The sequence below is a fragment of the Ambystoma mexicanum genome, chromosome 8 (genome assembly GCF_040938575.1).
Source record: "Ambystoma mexicanum isolate Mex_15411 chromosome 8, UKY_AmexF1_1, whole genome shotgun sequence".
In the NCBI taxonomy this organism is placed as follows: Eukaryota; Metazoa; Chordata; class Amphibia; order Caudata; family Ambystomatidae; genus Ambystoma; species Ambystoma mexicanum.
The window spans coordinates 1,251,917,955-1,251,943,208 of record NC_090929.1 but is presented as its reverse complement, the minus strand read 5'-3'; the positions used below and the strand labels follow the sequence as shown (position 1 = coordinate 1,251,943,208).

The 25,254-nt window shown below is 48.6% G+C and overlaps 2 long non-coding RNA genes across 3 annotated transcripts in view; one reads left to right on the top strand and one right to left on the bottom strand.

Moving 5' to 3' along the window:
• LOC138472944 (uncharacterized) overlaps nucleotides 1–25,254 on the bottom strand; it is a 519,290-nt gene that overhangs the window by 71,714 nt on the left and 422,322 nt on the right. The gene's annotated exons all lie outside the window — the stretch shown is intronic.
• LOC138472942 (uncharacterized) lies at nucleotides 14,813–16,612 on the top strand. 2 transcript variants are annotated; one of them, XR_011268697.1, is made up of 4 exons: nucleotides 14,813–14,902; nucleotides 15,170–15,344; nucleotides 15,459–15,600; nucleotides 16,035–16,612. It is a non-coding gene; the product is annotated as an uncharacterized lncRNA (long non-coding RNA). The 2 variants fall into 2 exon arrangements; XR_011268696.1 differs by having other exon boundaries at nucleotides 15,459–16,612.

The window sequence follows — 25,254 nt, the reverse complement described above, 5'->3', positions numbered from 1 at the left end:
ACATGCAGATTCATCCTGTGTTCCGCGTGTCTCTCCTTAAACCTGTTCATCCTTGGACCCGGGTAGCAACGCCACCGCAGCCAGTAGTACTCACTGGGGAGCCAGAATTCGAAGTCAAGGACATCCTAGAATCAAAGTACGTCAGATCCAAATTATACTACTTAGTAGACTGGAAGGGGTATGGTCCACAAGACAGGACATGGGAGCCTTGTGAGTACATACATGGACCTCGCTTGCTTAGACGATTTCATCAAAACCATCCAACCAAACCAGGACCAGACAGAAGAGCCACCTTCAGAGGGGCCTTGGGGGGGAGTGCTGTCATGATTCCTGCCCCTCATGTCCCCAGCCCTCCAAGATGTCAGGCTGGAGCCAGGCCACGATCACCTGCATGGCCCTCAAGGGCCTCTCCATCCCTCCAAAGACCCACTTGGAGTCAGACTTGGCGCTTGTGGCACCAGACTCACTCACTCCCATAGGATAACATTGGGGATTGGACTTGTAGTGCATTGATGGGGACAAGATGGATGCCCCCACATATTTCGGTTCCCAGAACTGCATGTGCGGTCTAGTCTTTTGGGTGTGGTTCAGCCCAGAGACACCTGGGATACCCAGAGACTATTTAAGCCACACCCAGGCTGAGAAACATGCTTTGCATTTTCTGCACCTGCAGCGTGACACTCACTGTGTTCGGATCGGTCTCCAGTAGGCCTGCATCTTTCTTCTGCGCTCAGCTCCTGCAAGAACAAGAAGACTGTTAGGAACAGCCTTACCTTGCAGCGCTTCTGCCCATCATTCATCACTCCTTCTATTCTGCGGGCATCTTCGGCGCTGTCATTCCCATCCCGGCACGCCGCTTCCTAAAGAAAAGGGAAAAGAACAGAAAAATGGCATTAGTAAGCATTCTGCAAATCTTTGCTTATTTTTAAATACTGTACAAGCTTCAAAGGCTTACCTGAATCCCAGCCGCTCTGGGGGAACTCTGTCACTGGAACTTCGCTTCCATCTGCAAGAGGGAAAAGACACTCCAGGTTAGCGTGGAAACATCTAGAGGCGCTGCATACCACGTTTACCAACCGCATTTGTTCTTCATAACCGGCATCCACGCTGAAAACATCGCAGCACCTAAAAGACACAGAAAAAGAACTCAGTTCAATGCAAATACGAAAGGGGTGCATCGCGCATCGCGCTCTTACACACCTTCAGCGCTACTCATCTCAGCAGCACGCCGCCATCCCCGGACGCCGGCCATCATCTAAGGAAGGAAAGGAACTGTAACGCTCACCTGATTCCCACCAAGGCGCTGACCCAAGATGGACTGCTACAGTTGCTTCTATGACTATGATGAGGCGTAGAACTCAGAAGACGCCCTGGGCAGGACCTCCGAATATTGACTGTCTGGCTTGTAAGGTGAGTTTTCTGCTGGCGGAAGAAAAAGGGGTAATTACAAGCTGGTTGGATAAGTTCTCCCACCAATCTTCTGCTTTTCCACTTCTTGGTTCTCGACTGGTCTCCACGAACTCTCACCTTAGGTTTAGTAAAGCCGAGCTCTCCATCCTGCTTCTGGTGCAGTGGCGCGTGGAATCCAGTTACGTCACTGGATGATTTCAGTGTTTAGGCTCAGTGTCCTTTTGTGGCTTGTAATAGACCTTCAGGTGCCGAGGAGCTGTTGGCGACACCACCACTGCTGTGCAAGAAGAGGCTTGTGAGTATAGAAGATCTGGGGCGCTTCTAAAGGAGCACCCTTTTATAATGTCCTTTTCTGTCTTTCAGGTGCCGAGGTGCTGTGGGCGATGCCGCCGCTGTTGCACGTGAAGAAGCGCGTAAGTATAACTGAGTTGCGAACCCTTCGGCTCGGACACCACTAACAATGTCTTTTGTCTTCCAGGTGCTGGGATGCTGCCGAAGCGAAGGCCGCGGTGAACTCCGGTGTGAACACGGATGGATAAGGTAAGCGAGCGCAGCTGCGAGCGTGTTGCCCGTTTTCTAACCTTATGTCTTTATTTGCAGGTTGTCGGAGACTGGACTCTTGTGGCTGAATTCTGGTGAGTAGATGTTCCTGTGCCTTTTCTTCATCCACAGGTTGCTGCTCGAGAAGCTGAGGGTGTGTCTGGACCTGGAATGCAGGAGCCGACTCGGTGAGCGTCCTGCTGCTGTTGCAGCATAACGTGAAGCACGTGAATTCTATCGGGCGTGGTGCGTATTCTTCCTCCAGCCTCACCCAGGTAAGAAAAGAGTTTCAGTGTCAGAGGATTAGCATCAGCCCCACCCAGGTAAGAAAAGAGTTCCTGTAACAGAGGATTGGTCTCTCCCAGCCAGTGGCTGGGATTTCACCCAGCTTGGATTGTTCTAGGTGAGTATGCAGCATGGTCTGCCACAGGTAAATCCACCCAATCACTACTGCACACTTTAAGAATATGAGCCTGTCGCCCATGGCGCCGGGACTGTGGTTCCTTATGAGCCTGGCGCCAGCGGCGCCAGGACATGTTCCAAAGGGCCCCTGTAGGGGTCTGCTGGAACCGGGGGTGTGGATGATGAGCCTGCTTCCGGGGACGATGGCCCAGTCTTGGCTCCTCGGGAGTAGCGCTCATGACAGCACCCCCCCACAAGGCCCCTCCCAAACTTGTCCTCCCCGGGGGTTTTGGTTTATCGGGAAAGGTTTGGTGGAATTTCCTGAATAGACAAGGAGCATGGACGTAGTCATAGGGTTCCCAGGATCTTTCCTGGGGTCCGTAGCCTTTCCAGTCGATTAGGTAGAATAGTTTTGATTTGATGATCTTGGAGTCCAAAATGTTTTTAACTTCAAATTCGGGCTCTCCATTCACCTGAATGGGTTCTGGAGGTCTGGTCAGTCTGGTTCCATGTTGCATGGGTTTCAAAAGAGATACGTGAAACACAGGATGTATTCTCATATGGGTTGGCAAATCTAATTTAAAGGCCACTGGATTAATTATGGCCGTAATTGAATATGGTCCCAGGTATTTGGGGTTGAAGGTGCAAGGTCCTTTTAGCGATAAATGTTTGGTGGACAACCAGACTTGATCCCCAACCTGGTATTGAGGGGCATCGCTTCGGTGTTGGTCTGCTCCTTTTTTGTACCTTTCTTTAGCTTGTTGTAGCTGTGCAGTCGCTTCCTTGAAAGCTTGGGCAATAACAATGTGCAACTGATCTACGGCGGGTGTTCCAAGATCTTGAGGTGGGTCGAGGTTGGAGGTTCGAGTATGAATTCCATACAAGATGTAGAAGGGACTCTTCCCGGTTCCCGAATGAACTGAATTGTTGTATGCATATTCAGCTATCTAAAGGATGTCCTTCCAGTTGCTTTCAGACTGTTGTAGCATGCATCGTAAATATTGTTGGAGAGTCTGGTTTGTTCTCTCGGTTTGCCCGTCGGTCTGGGGGTGATGGCTGGTTGAAAGTCTTACATCGATTTGAGCTGACCGACAACAACTACGCCAAAAGTGAGAAATAAACTGGCTTCCTCTATCAGAGATTAGTACCGACGGGAAGCTGTGTAACCGGACAATGTTTTCAAGGAATTCTCTGGCTAGTACTGAAGCTGAAGGTAAGGCTTTTAGTGGGATGAAGTGGGCCATTTTAGAAAACAAATCCACAAGAACGAGAATAGTGTTGTACCCGGAACAAGAGGGTAAGTCGGTGATGAAGTCCATGGAAAGGGTATGCCAGGGACACGGTGGAATGTCTAATGGTTGCAGAAGACCAGCCGGCCTTTTCTTTTGACCCTTGTTTTGAGCGCACACACCACAGGACATCACAAATTCTTTTATGTCTTTTCTCCATGAAGGCCACCAGAAGTGTCTCTTCACTTTTTCTGTGGTTTTGGCGATGCCAGGGTGACCCTCCATTAATGAATCATGATAACAGGAGATTATCTGTTTTTGTAAATCGGCGTGTGGTAGGAACAATCGTCCTTGGAAATAAGGCAAGTCATTGTTTACGGTGAAGTTCTCTCCTCTTTGTAACCAGCTCTGTAAGTCTGATGGGGTCACAAGTTGTTGGGCCTCATTAGGACCCAGGCGGTAAGGGGTTTACGGCAGCGTAAACAGCGCCGACCCTTACCGCCTGATTCCGAGGTCCCTTAGCGCCATGGAGGATTAAACACCTGCTTTTAGCAGGTGTTAAAATCCATGGCGCTAAGGGACCATGTTGTTAATTACGCCACCGTAATTTACGGTGGCGTAATTAACGCCTTCCCCACTCCCATTATGCCCTATGGGGCAAAAATGGGAATGGGGAAGGGTAAATGGGGATTGGGGACTTACCGCCCCGCCAACCTCGGAATGGGGCGGTAAGTCCGCCAACCACCATGGCGTAAACGTAGTTTACGCCATGGTGGTAAAGGTACGACCCAGGCGGTAACTTACCGCCTGGTTCGTAATGAGGCCCATTTAGTTTTTGCCTCAATATCCTCGATGGATTGTGAAGAAATCAGACCCAAGATCTTTTGTTCAGGAATTATTGGTACGGGTTCGGGATTGACAACGTTATCCCCCATTCCAATTCGGGAAAGAGCATCCGCTTTGCCGTTCTTGTTGCCGGGCGGTAAGTGATCACAAAGTCAAATTCAGCAAAGAATAGAGCCCAGCGAAGCTGTCTGGAGGATTGAGCTTTGGCGGTTTTCAGATACTGTAGATTTCGATGATCGGTGATCACCGTAACAGTGTGTTTGGCCCCGAGGAGATATGCCGCCAGGCCTTAAAGGCGGATTTAATAGCTAAAAGCTCTTTGTCCGTGATGGTGTAATTAATCTCAGGCGCCGAGAACTTTCGAGACCAAAACGCCACAGGATGCAGTTGGTTAGTCTCTGGATCCCTTTGTGATAGAACTGCTCCCATTGCTAAACTGGAGGCGTCGGTTTCAACGATGTAAGGGAGATCCGGGTGTGGGTGTTTCAGTATTGGCGCCGAGGTGAACTTGGCCTTTAGCTCTTGGAAGGCTTGTTCAGCTTCTGCAGACCATTCAAAGCGCTTATTTTTTCTTAAGAGGGATGTGATGGGTTGTACCACTCGTGAAAACTCTGGAATAAATCTGCGGTAAAAATTGGCAAAGCCTAGCATGCTTTGAACGCCTTTCACGGAAGTAGGAGATGGCCATTTGAGGATTGCGTCAACTTTTCTCGAGTCCATGTGGACTCCTTTGGGTGTCAGAATAAATCCCAGAAATTCGACCTCGGTGACATGAAAGGCACATTTCTGGAGCTCGGCAAAGAGTTTATGTTGGCGATGTTTTTCAAGGACCGCCCTAACATGATTTCGATGATCAGCTTCCGAAGATGAGTACACAAGAATGTCGTCTATGTAGACGACAACACAGACATCAATGAGCTCTCTGAGGACGTCATTCATGAAATATTGGAAGGCGGCCGGCGCATTGCATAGTCCGAAGGGCATCACTTGGTATTCAAATAGCCCATACTTAGTGCGAAATGCCGTCTTCCATTCATCACCTTCCTTGATCCGTACCAAATGATAAGCTCCCCGGAGATCAAGCTTGGTATAAATACAGGCGTTTTTCACCTGGTCGAGGAGTTCCGGGATCAGAGGTAAGGGGTATCTGTTTTTTACTGTTATCTGATTCAGAGCACGGTAATCAATACAGGTTCTGAGGTCACCTTCTTTTTTTGGTACGAAGAACAGAGCCGAGGATGCAGGAGACTTTGACGGACGGATAAAGCCATTGGCCAGATACTGGCCTAAATGCTGTCGCAGATGAAGGTTCTCAGGCTCGGTGAGGGTGTAAACCCTACTGCAAGGGGGAGTTGCACCGGGTATCAGATCTATCTGACAATCGTATGATCTGTGAGGTGGCAAGGTGTTAGCCTGTTCCTTTTGAAAAACGTCTTGGAACTCTCGATACTCTTGAGGTACTTGTGGACCGTCAGTCGTTGCTGACGCTAGGCCAATGCTGGGTCGTGGATAGCAGGTTGGTGCACACTCAGGGAACATTATCGTCTTTGCTCGCCAATCAATCTGAGAGTTGTGTTTCTCCAACCAAGGGATTCCTAGGATTACTTGGAATTGAGGAGCCTTGATCACGTCGAACACAATAACCTCCCGATGCCCGTCTTGGCCTAGTAACGTCACTTCAGCAGTGGTATGGGTTACCGGTCCGGAGGTGATTTCGGTCCCATCCACCATGGTAATGACGTCTTTAACCGCCTTTGGACAAAGAGGTAGGTTCATTCTGGAAGCCAATTCGCGGTCCACGTAATTTCCTATTGCTCCACTATCAATGTATGCCTTAATAGCATGCAAACGTTCTGGTTGCTTTGGGTTTACGAGGACCATAGGCATTATGAAGTGCAAGGTCAAAGAACTGGTTTTTAAGCTCGGCAAGCGGACCTCTACACTTGTCGGGCGAGGTTGTTTCCCGGCTCAGGCTTTTCAGAGTTCTTGTCAGAAGCTCCTACTGTCTTCTTAGGTGGTTTTACCGGGCAATCTCAAAGAAAATGTCCAGAGTTTCCACAATGGAGGCACAATTGCATTTGTCGTCTTCTGTCACGCTCTTTCTGGGTTAAGGGACCCTTTACGGCCCCAATCTGCATAGGTTCAACAGTGTCGACCCCTTTGGCGGTGCTTTGTGTTTTCGTGAATACTCGGGTTTCAAACCTGGATCCAACAGGTTCAAAACCTGTTTTGGAGCCTATGATCCAATTGGACCACCAAATCAATATATTCCGAACAGTCCTGAGGAGGATTCACGACCTGGGCAAGGACGTCTTTAAGTTCACCATGCAGACCTCTGTGAAATAGCGTGATCCTCTTATCCTCGGGCCATCTAGTTTCCACGATTAACCTATTAAAAGATGCAATGTAGGCTAAGAGGTCCTGGTTGCCCTGCCGCAGGGAGAGGAGTTCGTTGTCCAGGGCCTGCCCTTGGGAATGTCTTGCAAAAAGTCTCTCCATACTCGCCTGGAAGGCTGAGAAGTTCCGAAGAATTGGGTCATCCTGTGTAACTAGAGGGATCGACCAATCAGTGGCGCTGCCACTAAGATACGAAAGTACAAAGGCTACCTTGGTCTGGTCAGTTGGAAAGGCTGCGGGTCTACAAAGAAAGTGCAGTCGGCATTGATTTATAAACACTGCAAATCTTTTAGGGTCACCAGAAAAGCGTTCAGGTGGTGCCAATGGCACATTTCCAGGTAGGTTGATTTGAATGGGATTGTTTGAAGTAACTGGGGTATAATTCCCCCCAGAGTTAGGTAGAAGAGTTTGCCCCGCTTGACTCTGTAATACCTGTCTGGCGAGATCGTCAGTTTGTTCTTTTGACATTATCAATTCCCTCTTAAGGGCGTTCGTTTCCTGGCGAGCAGCATGGACTTCCGCTCTTAATTCCCCCAACAACTGGGCCAACTGGTCTGTGTCGGAAGTTTCCATAGCGCCTGGGTAGGAGATTATGGGTATGCTTCGCGTTCTGTAACGCTCACCTGATTCCCACGGAGGCGCTGACCCAAACTGGACTGCTACAGTTGCTTCTCTGACTATGATGAGGCGTAGAACTCGGAAGACGCCCTGGGCAGGACCTCCGAATATTGACTGTCTGGCTTGTAAGGTGAGTTTTCTGCAGGTGGAAGAAAAAGGGGTAATTACAAGCTGGTTGGATAAGTTCTCCCACCAATCTTCTGCTTTTCCCACTTCTTGGTTCTCGACTGGTCTCCACAAACTCTCACCTTTGGTTTAGTAAAGCTGAGCTCTCCATCCTGCTTCTGGTGCAGGGGCGCGTGGAATCCAGTTACGTCACTGGATGATTTCAGTGTTTAGGCTCAGTGTCCTTTTGTGGCTTGTAATAGTCCTTCAGGTGCCGAGGAGCTGTTGGCGACACCACCACTGCTGTGCAAGAGGAGGCTCGTGAGTATAGAAGATCTGAGGCCGCTTCTAAAGGAGCACCCTTTTATAATGTCCTTTTCTGTCTTTCAGGTGCCGAGGTGCTGTGGGTGATGCCGCCGCTGTTGCACGTGCGGAGGCACGTAAGTATTACTGAATTGTGGCCGTTTCCAAATGGGCGCCTCTGATAATGGGCCTCATTACGACCCAGGCGGTAAGTTACCGCCTGGGCCGTGACTTTACCACCATGGCGTAAACTACGTTTACGCCATGGTGGTTGGCGGAATTACCGCCCCATTCCGAGGTCGGCGGGGCGGTAAGTCCCCAATCCCCATTTACCCTTCCCCATTCCCATTTTTGCCCCATAGGGCATAATGGGAGTGGGGAAGGCGTTAATTACGCCACCGTAAATTACGGTGGCGTAATTAACTCCATGGTACCTTAGCGCCATGGATTTTAACACCTGCTAAAAGCAGGTGTTAAAAGCGCCATGGCGCTAAGGGACCTCGTAGTTGGCGGTAAGGGGTCGGCGCAGCTAACGCTGGCGTTAACCCCTTACCGCCAGGGTCGTAATGAGGCCCAATGTCTTTTCCTTCCTTTCAGGTGCCAAAATGCTGAGGGCGATGCTGCCGCTGCTGCGCGTAAGTATAACTGAGTTGCGAACCCTTCGGCTCGGACATCACTAACAATGTCTTTTGTCTTCCAGGTACTGGGATGCTGCCGAAGCGAAGGCCGCGGTGAACTCCGGTGTGAACACGGATGGATAAGGTAAGCGAGCGCAGCTGCGAGCGTGTTGCCCGTTTTCTAACCTTATACCTTTATTTGCAGGTTGTCGGAGACTGGACTCTTGTGGCTGAATTCTGGTGAGTAGATGTTCCTGTGCCTTTTCTTCATCCACAGGTTGCTGCTGGAGAAGCTGAGGGTGTGTCTGGACCTGGAATGTAGGAGCCGACTCGGTGAGCGTCCTGCTGCTGTTGCAGAATAACGCGAAGCACGTGAATTCTATCGGGCGTGGTTTAAATAGTGGAGAAGTGCTTTGGTGCGTATTCTTCCTCCAGCCTCACCCAGGTAAGAAAAGAGTTTCAGTGTCAGAGGATTAGCATCAGCCCCACCCAGGTAAGAAAACAGTTCCTGTAACAGAGGATTGGTCCCTCCCAGCCAGTGGCTGGGATTTCACCCAGCTTGGATTGTTCTAGGTGAGTATGCAGCATGGTCTGCCACAGGTAAGTCCACCCAATCACTACTGCACACTTTAAGAATATGAGCCCGGCGCCCATGGCGCCGGGACTGTGGTTCCTTATGAGCCTGGCGCCAGCGGCGGCAGGACATGGTCCAAAGGGCCCCTGTAGAGGTCTGCTGGAACCGGGGGTGTGGATGATGAGCCTGCTTCCGGGGACCCTGGTCCAGTCTTGGCTCCTCGGGAGTAGCGCTCATGACAGGAACGGAGTTGGAGTATTGTTCGAAACACTCATTATACTTACCTGTCAGACTCTTGCCAGTGAAGTAACTAGGCAGCAACGATCCCGCATCAATCAACGCACCCGTGCGCTGAAAGCAGGACGGAGAGCACACTATCCAAGAAAACGAAGCCCTGTCTCCAGTCGAATAGCCTTCAGGGAAGGGTTTGAGGTCGTAAGAGGTCAGAACAGGCTGAGTGACGTCCCCGTGGATACCAGGTGAGCGTTACAACCCTCTACAACCCTGGAAATGGGCTGCTCTGGGGGAACTCTGTCTCTGGAACTTCTCTTCCATCTGCAAGAGGGAAAAGACACTTCAGGTTAGCGTGGAAACATCTAGAGGCGCCACATACCACGCTTACTCACCGCATTTGTTCTTCATAACCGGCATCCACGCTCAAAACATCGCAGCACCTAAAAGACACAGAAAAAGAACTCAGTTCAATGCAAATACGAAAGGGGTGCATCGCGCATCCCGCTCTCACTCACCTTCAGCGCTACTCATCTCAGCAGCACGCCGGTCATCATCTAAGGAAGGAAAGGAACGAAGTTAGAGTACTGTTCAAAAGACTCATTATACTTACCTGTCAGACTCTTGCCAGTGAAGTAACTAGGCAGCAACGAGCCCGCATCAATCAATGCACCCCTGTGCTGAAAGCGGTACGGAGAGCACACTATCCTAGAAAACAAGGCCTTGTCTCCAGTCGAATAGCCTTCAGGGAAGGGTTTGAGGTCGTAAGAGGTCAGAACAGGCTGAGTGACGTCCCCGTGGATACCAGGTGAGCGTTACAACCCTCTACAACCCTGGAAATGCCAGCAGTCAAAACCTTGCACACAACCATTTCTCAAACATTTAAAAGGGCAGCTGAACACCTACTGCAAGCTAAGAATCGCCAAAAGATGTTTGCTGATCAACACCGAGCAAAGGCCCCCAACTACCAAGTGGGAGACAAAGTCTGGCTGGCGTCTAAACACGTGTCCATTAAAGGAGCCCGAACTTTCCGTCCAAGATACCTGGGTCCATTCACCGTCACCTCCGTGATAAATCCTGTGGCGGTCAGACTAGCTTTGCCGTCACACATGCAGATTCATCCTGTGTTCCGCGTGTCTCTCCTTAAACCTGTTCATCCTGGGACCCGGGTAGCAACGCCACCGCAGCCAGTAGTACTCACAGGGGAGCCAGAATTTGAAGTCAAGGACATCCTAGATTCAAAGTACGTCAGATCCAAATTATACTACTTAGTAGACCGGAAGGGGTATGGTCCACAAGACAGGACATGGGAGCCTTGTGAGTACATCCATGCACCTCGCTTGCTTAGACGATTTCATCAAAACCTTCCAACCAAACCAGGACCAGACAGAATAGCCACCTTGAGAGGGGCCTTGGGGGGGAGTGCTGTCATGATTCCTGCCGCTCATGTCCCCAGCCCTCCAAGATGTCAGGCTGGAGCCAGGCCACGATCACCTGCATGGCCCTCAAGGGCCTCTCCATCCCTCCAAAGACCCACTTGGAGTCAGACTTGACGCTTGTGGCACCAGACTCACTCACTCCCATAGGATAACATTGGGGATTGGACTTGTAGTGCATTGATGGGGACAAGATGGATGCTCTCACATATTTTGTTTCCCAGAACTGCATGTGCGGTCTAGTCTTTTGGGTGTGGTTCAGCCCAGAGACACCTGGGATACCCAGAGACTATTTAAGCCACACCCAGGCTGAGAAACATGCTTTGCATTTTCTGCACCTGCAGCGTGACACTCACCATGTTCGGATCGGTCTCCAGTAGGCCTGCATCTTTCTTCTGCGCTCAGCTCCTGCAAGAACAAGAACACTGTTAGGAACAGCCTTACCTTGCGGCGCTTCTGCCCATCATTCATCACTCCTTCTGTTCTGCGGGCATCTCCGGCGGTGTCATTCCCATCCCGGCACGCCGCTTCCTAAGGAAAAGGGAAAAGAACAGAAAAAAGGCAATAGTAAGCATTCTGCAAATTTTCGCTTATTTTTAAATACTGTACGAGCTTCAAACGCTTACCTGAATCCCAGCCGCTCTGGGGGAACTCTGTCTCTGGAATTTCTCTTCCATCTGCAAGAGGGAAAAGACACTCCAGGTTAGCGTGGAAACATCTAGAGGCGCCGCATACCACGCTTACCCAGCCAAGACATAACCGGCATCCACGCTGAAAACATCGCAGCACCTAAAAGACACAGAAAAAGAACTCAGTTCAATGCAAATACGAAAGGGGTGCATCGCGCATCGCGCTCTCACTCACCTTCAGCGCTACTCATCTCAGCAGCACGCCGCCATCCCCCGACGCCGGCCATCATCTAAGGAAGGAAAGGAACGAAGTTAGAGTACTGTTCGAAAGACTCATTATACTTACCTGTCGGACTCTTGCCAGTGAAGTAACTAGGCAGCAACGAGCCCGCATCAATCAACGCACCCCTGCGCTGAAAGCAGGACGGAGAGCACACTATCCAAGAAAACAAGGCCTTGTCTCCAGTCGAATAGCCTCCAGGGAAGGGTTTGAGGTCGTAAGAGGTCAGAACAGGCTGAGTGACGTCCCGTGATACCAGGTGAGCGTTAGAGTACATTAATGTACAGACAGAAAAGCAGGGGGGCCAGCACGCAGCCCTGGTGCACCCCCTGCTCCACCTGAAAGAAAGCAGTGCACCGTCCCTGCACCCCACTCCTTACACAAGCCACTGAGGATGAATGCAGTCTCTCCAGAAGATCCACCAGTGCACCTGGACAATTCATGGATCTGAGCACACACCACCGCTTTTTACAAACAACCTTGTCAAAGACGGTGCTCAGATCCATGAAAGCAAGAAAAAAAGGTTCATCAATGATATACAAAGAGTGAGCCACCACTGAATATAGATTTAAGGACTGCTCAGCCGTTACGAGACCTGGTCTAAACTCCAGCTGAATGGGGCAAGAATATTGTTATATTCCACCCAAGGCTCCAATCTACCCAGGAGGACACTCCACATGATTGTAAACACAGAGGGCTTCATTCCGAGATTGGAGGCAGCCATGGTGCTATTAGCACCATGGCTGCCTCCAGTACCGGGTCCAGTCTAGTTGAATGGGGAACGTTATTAGCGCCCTGGTCCCTTAGCGGGATCCGTAAAGGATGTGGGGTCAGACCACACGTTCTTTGCGGCTCCCGCTAAGGGACCTCGGAATTGGGCGGTAAGGGTTTACCGGCACCGGTCTCCTTCCCGGTGCCCGGTATCCCTTACCGTCAAAGTCGGAATGAGGCCCAGAGTCTAGAAGCAAAATAGTTCTATATGAAGCTGGTAGCACCCACAGCCCCTTCTTATATATCAGCTGAATTACTGGCCATGACCAAGAAACAGGGTGCATACTCCCTGCACAAATAGCGTTAAAACCCAGAGTCAAAATCGAGGCCCAGAGATCCGGTAATGAGAGGAACAAGTCTGCTGGGACATTGTCAGGACCTGGAAGCCTATTTCTGGCTTGGCATTTTATGGGTAATTTAATTTCCCATTCCATTGGGTTTGGCAACTGCTGGGGATCTACAGCCAGCAGTCATTCAGTAGCAACCACCGCATGAACCGCACAATATAGGGTGGAAAACCGAGCCACCCAGGCCTGATCAGAAACCATGACATCAGCACCTCTTGACTTACATTTTTAAAAAGGCCCATTGTTCACTATGTCCCGAAAAGCTTGCCATCATTAGTGGCAGAAGAATTGACCCAGACCTCTGCTGCAATTTCAGTCTTCCTGATGGCGGTAGCCCTTTTAATAACAGCCCAGGCACCAATTATATCACATTTTGAGGACAGGGGATTCTTCAAGGTTTCAAGTAAAATGCTCTTAGATTTTGTACAATCTGAGTTAAACCAACCCAGCTATCTCTTTACCAATGTTTTGCTAAACCTCTGGGTGAATGAAGCAGACAAATTAGTCAGCAGTGATGTAAAATTAGTTAGTATGACACTCAGATTAGAACCACCTGAGAAAAAGTTATCCAGTTGTTTATATCAATGTCCCTCTACAAGCTCTCTCCATCTGCTAACTGCCATTTTAGTCTACCCTTTTGACCATCAAGGGACACCTCCGGCTGGTACATCAATCCCGGCAGTGCATGTTTATCCTGTATTTTGGGCACAAGCTGGATAGGAAAATGATCACTGCAAATGTCGCTCAGGACTGTAGGCGCAATAACATGGTCCCAGAATTTTACTGGGACACATCAGTAATCGATCGTTGAGCGACCTGAAGCTGATGAGAAAGTAGAATTGCCAGGGATATCATCAGGGAAACAGCCATTAGCTGAATGCAACCCCTGTTCATAGAGGAACTTCCACAGCCTAAGCCCCTTTGTGCAAATTCTAACATCCCTCATGATAGGAATCGAAATCCCGACTAGATTGTCTTCCGAGGAATCGAATAGGGCAGATCTGGGACCGCCTCCTATCTTGGCATTGAAATCCCCCCTCACCCCAGAATAAGAAATATCAGATTGTCAGCAGCCAGATTGACCAGACTCTCCATAATGGAGGATAACATTAAGAGACAGCCCCTGGCAAACTGTGCACGAGGACAGTTATACAAGGCGACTACCAACATATCATTCCCATCCAACCTGATGATTCTAACCACATGCTAGAATGGATGAGATAACTCCAAAGGAAACAGTTTGCTAATGAGTGGGTTTTGACCAAAATAGACAAACCTCTATAGCAACGTCCCCTAAGATTGTTCAGCGACACTATACCATATACTACAAACCCATCCACAGGGACTGCCCAGGTCTCTTGTAATAAGACAATGTCTGACTTCTCAAAAAGTGACCTGGCCTCTGTACTGCCCAATATAGAGTTGATGCCAGCCACATTCCATGAAACGATCACCAGGGATTTAGCTGCTTGGTGACATGGGACCAATCAGACACAGCATTTAACAACACTCAGTAGATGATATCAAGGGGACAGTTTTGTATAAACTGCTACCCAGCATGGATACTAATAGAGACAAACGCACTCTGTTTCGTAAGGAGCAACAAATCATTTTTCTAACTAAAAGCGCATTAACCGGTCTCAATGAAATAATCGACTGGCGACAAGTTTGATTCATGCTAACTATACCTTACAGTGAGCTAACGGGAGTGACCTAGGCGTCCATAAAGTGAGATTTTCCGCTACTGTGGAGCTGTTGTTTCCTTGCAAAATACCTTTTGGACAGCCGGCATTAGGGCCCAGAGTCAACAAGGTACCGCGCCTAAAGGGTTTCTCTTTCATGTGGCTAAAATGTATAGTCATTTCCACAAACAATGCCCTTAACGCCGTATGCACCAGTTACCCCCCGGTCACAGTTCCATTAACCATTTAGTGCTGCCTTAGTTCGAGAAGATGATTCACGGGCTTAAACCCCTGACTCATTGGTGGGAGTGGTCACCCTCAGCTAGGTTCCCCAGCGCAGCCTATACTTAACATAATGTCCAATCAAACGGCACGCTTTTTCACGCTCCTCCGCACTTAAGGAGAACAGCAGGTCACATGACCGAATAGCTCCAGATCCAGAGGTACTGGATCCTTAGCTGTGCAGCACTGCGTACTACCAACGGGTAAGTGATGTTCTGCGCCCCAGGGAGTTTGTATGCCAGAAACGTGCAAGATGACCCTTTCAGACTTATACTTCCCCCCCTTGGGTCTCTAAACGTGATTTTGTTCTCCCTTTTCTACATAACCAAGGGCGATCTTTGGCCCTGGCAATAGACTCACGCTAGCATTTATGGTGTTTACAGCGTCCACAAGTACTTCGCATTTTTCTTGACGCGGTCCCGTTATGGAACCTTGGGTATCTCACACAGTATACCTTTTTTTTCCCTTAGCGGCTCCGCACATACCGTTATTGCAAACGGTCGTTTCAGCAAGCCTCTACGCAAACACAGTGCTATACTGTGATTCCACTGGGCAGTCCAAGCCACACCTGCTCTCCTAAAACAGCTACAGCTGTGTTCACGCAGCAGCACTAACCCAAAGTGTCAGCTTATTCGACCGAAGAAGGTAATTTAGCTTTGTTACCCCTCCACTGGTTGTAAGAAGGCTAGATACATTGATGTCTTGACAATATTTCAAGTGACCACAGCTGTGTTCCTTCTTTTCCTATTTCATAAACAGCTCGACCGGGGTGGACCTAAGCTCACTTCTTGTACTGCCAATCAACTCCATCATGGGAAGTTCTCCTTGAAAGTGCGGCTAACTGCATCCAATGCTCCCGAATTTAAAGCATTTTGCATTCAGCGCATCTTGCAGCTAAGCGGTATGCACGTACTTTACCACTAGAAGTGTTTGAGCTTTTGTTGTATTTGGGGCATGTCCATGAGACCATTTGGAATCGGAATGTTTTCAGTATGCTCCTTCAGCACTCTGGGCATCCCTTTGAGTATTGCACTGATGTTAGAAACACACACGCGGATGGTGACGGGGCACCTCTCCACCTGTCTGATGGACTTACACACACGCGGAGGGTGAGAGGTTATTTTCTTCTTTCCCCCAGTCTTGGCTTTGGGAGTTCGCCCTCTTCCTTGTTTTCATGCCATGTGTTCTCCTTTCGACAATAGCCCGATGGGCCACTTAGCCGCCCTCTTGTGTACAGGCATGGTATTAATACCACATTTAGCAATCTTATGTTGATCATAGGACATGATTGCATTAGACAAAGGGTAATTTTCCCCATTGTTTTACGGTTTTCAGGCAATCCGTGGTGACTTAAGCTGCCACGTAGTGGACACATCACCAACCCGATATTGAGCATCCTGAGGCTTGTGAAGTGTCTTTCAGCAACACTCCAACGAGTGTTCATGTCAAATCTATATTGCTTTCTATAGTGACAGGATACTTACCTTGTCGTGTTTTAGCAGAATTTGCACATTGTTAATAACAGTGTCTGGTTTGTTACTTTTATGTTGACAGTCCCTGATGAATTTCCTTGCACAATCTTTGCACTCGATTTTGGAAAGAAACATGTTGGAATGATTTGTATGTATGTGGATGAATGAGTAATGGTGAGTTTGTATGGAGTGTTAGATTTAGTTTACATGTGTATTTGCACAGCACATGACACTTTCATAACACCACTGACATTTTAGGCCATTTGACCCAACACTCTTGACCTAATGTTTTACTGTCTATAACATATTTTGCACTGTTTATTTACTACCATTTTAATTGTGTATTTCCCTCTTGTGTTGAAACTTTATGGTGAACATTGGCACCTTGCCACAATTACTTGTATATGTTAATAAAATTGTCTATATATTTGTTTGAATTCAGACCCGTTGTGTGCCTCTGAATTTAATTTATTGCAAGCACCAACTGGTCTCATTGGTTTTTGATCTTGTCCATCGTACAACATTGCGAAAACAGTACCAGCATTTTGTCTAACTCTAATGTTTGTTGTTAAAGGTGAAAAACCTTGATGAGGGTTGGTTAGCAGTGGGCAGTGCCACTCCCTCAGCCTCTTTTTGTGTGTAATGACAGCATATAACAAGCCACCCCTCTATTACCCCCCTATTGGGTCAGACAGGTTGCCAGTCTCCACTGTCAGGCCATGTGCCCTTAAGCTGTTTCAAGGGTGGAACCAGTATAGGGAATGCATACACCTTCTCCCTTGCCTGCTTGGAGACCTGGAAACTCTTTGGGATGATCTGCCTCAACCTCTGCTTCAACTCTGGTCTTGTCAAATCAATAAGACGATTGGGATCGAAGGTAATATCAATACTGCTACCTTTGCACAATTTCCCAGAGATGACGTGCAGATTTTTTTTTTAAAAAGCCATCCTTCCCTTTCCCCTCCTCTTGCCATTGATACCATAAATCAAGAAGATGGCATATGTCAGCCTTGGAGTCCTCAAATACCTCAATCCCCCTCCTAGCTAGTGCATCCCGACAATTTAGGATACCCAAGCAAAGGTTTGCATTGACAAAAGAAAAGTGAACATTGCAACCCTTACAAGACATACACAGTCAGAGAGAATGCCTACAGTGAGAAACAGTTGAAAGGAAATTTCATATCCCCCAGCACCTCTGAGAAGCCCTTCGATATTACTCCTTTAAGCATTTTTATTACAATATGTTAGTGCCTTAAAACAACAGATTAAGTTCATATTTCGCCAACCACTCAGATGATCGACCTTGGGAGTCCCCATCTTCCTGCCCCCACATGGAATTTCCTGATTGACATCAGCACTCCGAATGTTATTTCCATGGTCTCCGAGATTAAATCCATGCACACTGCCCCTCTTTCTGTTGTCAGCCTTAAAAGTGAGTTGAGGATTGGGCATCTTGGTGTCAGCCTCAACCACACTTTTGGGTTGTGTGGATGCAATCATTTGTCTGTTCCAAGTGTTATTTCCACAGTCCTCCAGATTAAATCTGTTCGCACTGCCACGCTTTCCATTGTCAGCCTTAATAGTATGTTGGGGGATGGGCATCCTGGTGTTAGATCAGCCTCACTTTCGGGCTGTGTAGATGTAAGATGTAATCATTTGTCTGTTCATCATCTTTTCCCTCACAGGTTTAGCAGCCCCCATCATTCCTACCCTGCGGCTTGTCACCAGCCCTACCAGAGGAAGCTGTGAGTTATCCTCATCAGCTTTCGGCACCGGGATACAGATAACACCAAGCCCCGACTGAGCATACATATCTTGGCTCTTATGAACATCCCTTGTCACCAGACTGGACACCGACTTTGCCAACAGGCTAATTATCACCAGACAGTTACAGCTATGTGGAGTTATCTGGGTCGGGACTCCCAGTCTACCGCGCACCTTGTTTTTGAGGTAAGAGTATGTTGGCCCGCAGCCTTACTCCTGGTTTGTCTGCGGACCAGCTCTGGGGTTCCCAAGGCTGATTGAATTGATGAGAAGGCAAACCTATGGATAATTTCGGGTGCTGGGAGGATTCAAAGATCCATGAATATAGCTGAATTGCTAGAGATTTAGGTTCATCACCATGTCCGAGGAGTCTTGGGTGTCTTAGTCATTTAATGTTTTATTATTGTTGTAAAAAAACCCGATACCAGCACAATTTCAAAACATTAAGTTGGACAGAAATTGCCCGTTTTGTTCAACATAGGTAAGTGCACACAGCCGACGCTCGTTACACGGAGCTCTGCCGAGTAACCGATTTGTCTTGGCGCTGACACGCCGACTCAGCACCAGAATTGGCTATCCAGCCCCAGTGGCGCCCTGACTCGGGAGGACCACCCATCAGCTCTATCCAGAGCTTTATCGCAACTCCATTGGACCTGAAAAAGAATTAGGTCGAAACGCACGTCGGCTGTATAGCCCCATATCCTGAATTAGGTCCTCCTTCAAGGTCCCACCATGTACACCCAAATAGATGGAATCTGCATCTTCTAGGACTTCTTCCGCAGCCACGCACTCCAGCATGTCTTGCAATGCCCCATTTCCTAGTAAACAGTTCTCAGCATAATATCAGTCAATTGAACACTCTAACGCTTCCAAAGTTTATCTAGACAAGGGTTCGGCCATGGCTACAACTTCATGCGCCACATCAGAGATTTTATCATTTGGCACGATGTGTACAGGTGACATAGTCTATATTACTGATCGCCCTTCGCAAATAGATCCGGTGACTCGAATGTGCCTGGAGATATCCCCTTGGTTAGACATCCTGATAGATCTATCATAAGTATGAACATTCAAGGGTGCTGATACTTGATTTAGAGCCATCGCTATAGTGCCTCCTCCCTGCAACCTGCCTCTCAGCTCTGAGGAGTCATCAGCATCATCATTACCATCAGAAACCACCGTAGCAACAGTCGCAGCCACCAGGCTACTCGAACTGACCACGTTAATCGCAATGGTCTCCTCAGCGTCGATATGGTTCATCACCACTTCTGTCTCAGCCACGCTGATTTCTGCTTCCTCCCTATTTTCCACTTCCTTCAGCCCCTTGATCCCAGGGAGGAACCTCATAGCAATGTGGCTTTGGGCAACCCAATTAATTGTGGTCTGCCCTGAAGCAATGCAAGCCGTAGCAACCTTTGCGCCCACATGATTTACTATGGCACCTCCTTTTTTACTTTTAGCTTTTGGGCCCAGAGTTTCGCCACCATGACAGTCACAATCCATGTCCAAGGTAGTCCTGGCCCACTATGGCCCACTATGTTCAGGCAGACAGAAGTTAGGGGTCACAATTTAGGGCAGAAAAAGGAGCAAAAGGAGGGTAGACGACACAGAAGCAGAAGCGCTCACAAGACCTCAACCACTCTACAGCTCAGCAACTCAATTCACCAGGTAGCCGCTGTCGCAACTCTCACTCTGCTCTTCAATCTTTACTTTGATGTGCGCTTTGGCCCGCTTTCCGAATGCCGGATTCCCAGTTCTCCAGCACAACACTGCACGGCGGACACAGCAGACACACACACCTTCTTCATCACGAAGAAGGAATCTCAGAGGAAAGAATCTACTCCCTACGTGTCAAGCCACACTGAGGCCACTTCCGGCACACAGAATAAGGCAAAGTTATCTACCAAGTGGCAGAGCTACATGCAAATCAACAAGAACAAGGCATGTAAATGATCCTTTGCTTCAACACTTCTCGCAAAGGTTCTCTTCTGTTGTATCCCGGTGCCGCTCCGACCACTTGCTGCACTGACTGCACTGCACTTACTTTCTTGCTCCAGCCAACTCCTTTTGCAGACTGTCACTGGACTGCTCTTATCTCACCGCTCTTTGCTCCCCTACGTCCTGAGAATGGCTGTTGGCAAATACTGGGGGAGCAGTTGAAAAACACTGCACTGTACTGAGCGCTGGCAGCAGTTTACACATGGATTTTCCAAAATGTCCAGCTTCTTGCCAGCTTTTTATTAATGACTGCACAAAAGCCGCACCACGCAACACTTAAACACCAAACACGCCCACTACGGAGTGCTCCATGCCACTTACTTATTACTCGACTGTGCTGGCACAGATGCTGGGCATACTACTTCTCAAATGTGCAGCACCTTCTCTAACTCTGTGGCAATGCCAGCCCCTCGGTAACCAATTACCAATAACAGTGACACTCGTGAGTACGGAGGAATCCCCAGGCAGACGGCAAAGAGTCCTGAAGCCAAATTCAGCAGCTTGCTCACTCGCCTTCCCTCGCTTTCCTGTCCGAGCTCAAGGAAGCTACAGGAACGGACACACTGCATTGCTGTTTATGTCAAGCCGCACCAAGATAGCACTGATAAAACACCAGCACAACCGCTCAGCCGCTTCAGACACTCAAATAGATATTGTCAAAGAAACCAACAGAACAATTGATTTGCCTTGGAACTGCCTGCATCGCTGTCATTATCCACTCCATCGCAGAGGGATGCTTTGTAGGTATAATTGGCCTATTTGTTATACATAGGTTGGTTTTAACAGGAGCAAAATAAGATAGGCCCCTGGAGGAACTAAGTGTACCAACAAACAACTGCTTTTCTATTGACTATCCTGTCCGTTTCACTAAGTCTGGGAGGAAGAAGTTTAAAAGGGATATCCTGGTCTCCAGCCCAGGCCTCCCTTTCGCTGATACCTACACCAGTGCTTCCTCCAGACAGACCCTCAACGATATCCACTTTGTCGTTCCCTCTCCAGGCCTATGGACCCTCCATATGGTCTCTGTGCTCTCTCCTTTTTCCTCTTCACCCTGGTGGGAGGCCCTCTTGGCACCCTTCCACTCCTCCAAGACCATCATTAATGTTTATCTGACTGCCACTGTCTTGGTTCGAGGCCCTCAGGTCAACCTCTTCCTTTTTGATAGATGCTTCCCGCACCTTATCAACTTCCTTTCTTCTCCTTTCTTCTCCTGCTGTCCCTTCTTTCCCTTCTCTGGCTCCTCTGCCTCCTCCATCCTCTGCCACCTCTTTGGCACCCTTTACTGCTTCTCTGGCCGCTCTCTCGCCTTCCTTTTCCGCCACCCCTCTGGCATCCTCCTCCTCCCACTTGGTTAACTTGCCCTCTCCTCCTTCCTCCACTGACCATCCTCAGACTCTTTCTACACTTCCTCAGGGCGTAGAACAGACCTGTAACCCACCACGGAAGCGTTCAAACATGGCAACCTGCTCCACATTGCCACTCTCAACTCTCGCTCAGCTGTCAAACACTCCTCTGACATCTGCCGTCCCCTTAAAGAGCTCAACTTTGATGTTCTTGGTCTGACCGAGATGTGGTTCATGGCTAGATCTTTCACAAGTTTTGACACTCTCCTCCCTGATGGCTACAAGATCCTCTCCTTGCCCAGAAACAACCATTCCGGCTGGGGTGGATCCCTGTCTCTATCATTCCTATGCAGGACTGCTCCTCCTCTCTCTCTCTCTCCTGGTCTCTCTCTCACTTTTGTCACGATCTACTGGCTGCCCGGCCAGGTAAACTCATTCCTCTCTGAGTGGGCAGACCTCGCCTTCTCCCTCCTTGCCTCTACCTCTCAACTTCTCCTTCTCTGAGACCTCAACATCCACCTGGATGCTTCCTGTCCTTCTGGACTCTTTTGCAACCTCTGTGACTCTGCCTCTCTCTCTATTCACCCCTATGGCTCAACTCACTCTGCAGGGCACATCTTGGATGTTCCTATCTCCTCAGACCTCCCCCTCTCTAACCCTCTCACCACTCCTCTCTCCTGGAGCGATCATTTTCTCCTTCCCTCTCATCTCTTTCTCTCTACCCCTCAGGACAAGCCTACTCAGACCTGCCACCCAACTTCTCGGTCATCCGACCCATGAAGCCTATGTCCGTTGAGGCTTTCGCCGCCACTTTCTCTCCTTCCTCTACACTTTTGGGTGACTCATACCCTGACACAGCCCTTTCTTTTTTTTAATAATTTTTATTTTTGTTCAGAGAGTTACAACAGTACTAAACTGGTTGGCAGTTGGTGAAGCACATCGATCACAACAACATAGATAGACATTAACAGTATAGGTTGCACGTTTTCACATTGCATAACAGTACTAGAGTGGCGACGTCGGGTTATCTTCTCCATTAGATATCATATTACACAAATATAGCCTGAACAGTGCCCATATATCTTTGGGATGGCATCTCGATGGCAATGTTATAATAAATTGTTCCTCCAGTTTGTTAACCATTGACAAGTCTTTCAAGAAGTCCAGCCGCCTTGGAGGATGTATTGATTTCCAACATTTCAGTATATTACGTTTTGCAACCACACATGCCAAGTTAAATAGTCGTCTGGAGGTGGTAGCGGTTTTACTGATATCCCCAAAGAGATATTTCCGTGGGGAAGGTGTGGCAGGTATCGCCGTGATATCTTCCAGGATCTCCGCCACCTCCTCCCAGAATGCAGTGACCGGTGGACAGGCCCAATACATATGAAAAGAGTCTGCATCAGGGGCATCGCATTTAGGGCATTTTCCTGTGTGACTTTGTACAAATTTTGCCAATTTAGCTGGGGTATAGTGTAGCTGGTTAAGAACCTTAACTGAATGAGCCGAAGCCCTGAGTTCATGGATACATGTTTGGTCAGCTGGCAATATCTCAACCACGTGTCCTCACCTAGTTCCACCCCCAGGTCTCATTCCCAGTTCCCTTTAATATCATTGCTTGACTTGGAGTGTGTTTGGACTAGACTGTAGAGCTCAGACAGACTTTTACTATGACCACCCGCTTCCGTCATGGTTGCAATACATCATTGTGTGGCCGGTTCCTCTGGGAACGAGGGCCATTTAGCCGCAAAGGCAGCCCTCATTCTATGAAACTGAAATCACTTAAGGTGATCTCCACCCATCGGCCCAATAAAATCGTCAAGAGCACAGTATTTCCCTTCCGGAAACATATTGCGCATTCGAAATTGCTTTTGTGGGTCCCAAGCACCCTGGAGGGCCCTATCAAACGTGGGGCTTATGCCTGGGAAGTTCCATAGTGGCACTTCTGGATCATACGGGATTGTAAGGGCGAGCCTATTATATATCATAGACCATGCGCGTACAGTGGCGCTGACAGGGTCATATTTGCATGGCTCTTTTCGTTTAAGATCGAACATGACAGCTCGTAGTTCTATAGGGGAAGCCACAAATCTTTCCAGGGGGATGTGTGGAGCAGTGTCCTCCGGGTCAAACCAGTGTCTCACAAAGTGTGCCTGAGATGTTAAGTAACAGAGCTCGAAGTCTGGGGCTGCAACCCCACCCTTTTCAAAAGGTTCTGTCATTTTGGACCATTTCAACCTAGGCGTCTTCCCTCCCCATACAAAAGTGGTGGTTAGAGTGTTGAGTTTATTAAAGAAGGCTCTGCCCGGCCAGATCGGTATATTGCAAAAGAAATATAGGAGTTTGGGTAACACCGTCATCTTAAGTAAGGATATTCGCCCATATAGGGATAAGGGGAGCCTATTCCAGGATTGTAGTTTAGCTGTAAGGGATTGTAAAAGTTCACAGTGATTTTCAGTGTACAGTGTGCTCCAGTCCTTTGAGACCATGATCCCCAAATAGCGGATATGTATAGGTGACCATTTAAATCCTTGAGTATCCGACATTTCTCTAGTACTGGGCGTGAGCGGGAACAGTTCCGACTTGCATACATTGATCTTGTATCCCGAGTATTCAGAGAACGTCTCAACCTCCAACATGATTGGCCTTAGGTTTACTTCCGGGTTCCTAATGTATAGTAGGGTATCGTCCGCATATAGGAAGATGATCTGCGGCTTCCCCGTCATACGAAGGCCTCTACATGCATGGTTTTGTCGGACATATTCGGCCATGGGTTCTATGGTGAGCGCAAACAGGATTGGGGAAAAGGGGCAGCCCTGCCTCGTGCCTCTACCCAGATGAAACAGGCACGACATGGTCTGATTAGTTACTACTTTCGCTCCCGGGGAGGTGTACAGTAGCTTAACACAGTTGACAAAGTAGCTTCCCAACCCAAATCTCTCAAGGACCTGAAACAGATAGACCCAGGAAACAGAATCAAATGCCTTCTCGGCATCAAGGGAGGCCGCCACCGCGTCTGCCGCCGGATCTATATGTGTCATAACTCCGAAGCGTCTGCGCAGATTGAGAGCAGTAGACCTCGTTGGTACAAAGCCCGCCTGGTTGGGATCCACCAGTATGGGCATATAGGGCAGCAGTCTGGTGGCCAGAATTTTGGCGAAAATCTTCGCATCTGTGTTGATAAGCGAAAGGGGTCTATGTGACCCCATTTCATGAGGGGGTCTACGAGGTTTAAGCAGAACAGTTATGACTGCCTCTCGCATGGTGTCTGGTAGTATACCACATTCCATTGCTTCTTCCCAAACTGTCAGTAAAAGGGGGGCCAGTACGTCGTGATATTCTTTGTAGATTTCGGCGCCGAGTCCGTCAGGACCAGGGTCCTTACCAGAGGTTAACACTTTTATTGCCTCCGTAATTTCATCTAGTGTTATGGGGGTATCCAATAACATGCGCGTATCAGAGGTCAGGGTCGGGAGATCAATAACATGCAAATAACTTGCTATTTCTTCTTTAGTTTTGGTGTCTCTATTAGAGTATAATGTTTTGTAGAATGCAGCAAACATGTCATTGATTTCTTGTTCACCATTTACTATGTCCCCACTAGGCACCTGGATGGCTGCTATAGGGGGGTGACCATGCATGATTTTGAGCGTCTGGGCCAGAAGTTTCCCTGCTTTATTACTTTCCCCGTATCTACGGGCTGGGATCGGGGCAGCCATATACTGTACTTCCCTTGCAGCAAGTTTATTAAAGTCTGCCAATGTTGTGTGGATATCTAGAAGGGCCTCCTTACTGTGTGTACAGGTGTATTCAAACTCCAGGAGCTCGAGTTTGGCTTCTGTGGTGTCCAGCTCTTGTCTAACTGTTTTAAGTAAGCCTGTGGTTTTAGCCATAATTGCACCCTGAACCCAAACCTTAAATGTTTCCCATAACGTGGCGCGCCGATTTATCGACCCCTCGTTTCGTTGAACGAATTCC